The following is a 1,338-nucleotide window of genomic DNA, read 5'->3' on the forward strand; positions in this document are numbered from 1 at the left end:
TCCCCATCCCCGTGGAAGTCCCCGTCCCCGGTGTGGGCTCTCGGGGAGCTGCTGGCCAGTGGGGCCGGACGCCTGGGTCCCCGGGTGCTCACCCCTTTGCCGTAGGGCTGGGTGAGCCAGCCCAGCTCCCCCTGTGCCTTGGCGAAGTCCAGCAGGACCACTGTGGGGAGAGGAGAGGGGACGTTAGTGGGGTGGGCGCGAAGCCTGGGAGATGCCACCAGCACCCGCGGATGGCCCCAGGACACGCAGATGCCACTGATACACCCAGATGCCTCTTGGACCCGTGGATGTCCCTGGGACCCATGGATGTCCCCCAGGACCCACGGATACCCCCAGGATCCGCAGATGTCCCTAGGACCCACGGATGTCCCCTGGGACCCACGGATGTCCCCTGGGACCCATGTGTATATCCCTGGAACCCATGGATGTCCCCAGGACCCACAGAAGCACCTGGTCCCCACAGACGTCCCAATGACCCATGGATGTCCCCAGGACCTGCAAACGCCCCTGGGACCCACGGATGCCCCCAGTCCCATCAGATTCCCCTGGGATCCCCACGAGAAGACCCCCAGGGACCCCTCCAAAAGCGGGGAAACCGAGGCGGAGCTCTGCACTGTGCCGAGGCCGGGCAGACCTGCTGCGGCACGCCGGCTGCCCCGGCGAGGGCGGTGGGATCCAGCGCCTGGGAGAGGAAGAGGAGGCCGCCGAGGGCCGGGAGGGAAGTGCTGACGGGTGGCCCCCCCCTCGGTGAATCACCCCCCAGGAATGCGCCCGGACGCCTGGGTTCACGCCGGTGGGATGGGTCCCAAGGGGGTGGGGAAGATTCGGGGAAGGATGTGTGTGTCCCCCCCGCCTCAACCCCCTCCGCTGAGAACGGGCGAGCTCGTGACATGCCCCAAGAGGGTAAAGTCTGGGGGGGGTAACCCCAAGAACCTGGTTGGGGGGGACACACGTGGCTCCGTCATCCCCCCCCCACCGTGCCCGGGGTCAGGAAGGATGCCGGGGCGGATATCCTGGCTTTCCTGCAGCTGGAAATCCCCCTGCACACCTCCGGAGAGCGGAAAGCCGGCGGGAGGCTGGCACGTGAACCGAGTCGGTGGGTTCTCTGTGGGGTGTCCCCCCCGTCCCCCGTCCCTGCCCCGGGCCACGGCGGGGCTGAGTCAGGGGAGAAACCTGGGGCTGTGGCTGTTGAGTCAAGGGGTGCAGCACCCAAAGGCGAACCCACGCCCGGGGCCACCGGCGCTGTTGGCACCCCTGGTGCCACTGTCGCCATCATCAACATGGCCATCGCCATCGCCTCGGCCGTCGCCAACCTGCAGCCCCCACACCACCACACCA

The sequence above is a fragment of the Aptenodytes forsteri genome, unplaced genomic scaffold, assembly GCF_000699145.1.
Source record: "Aptenodytes forsteri isolate BGI_AS27 unplaced genomic scaffold, ASM69914v1 Scaffold61, whole genome shotgun sequence".
Taxonomy (NCBI): domain Eukaryota; kingdom Metazoa; phylum Chordata; class Aves; order Sphenisciformes; family Spheniscidae; genus Aptenodytes; species Aptenodytes forsteri.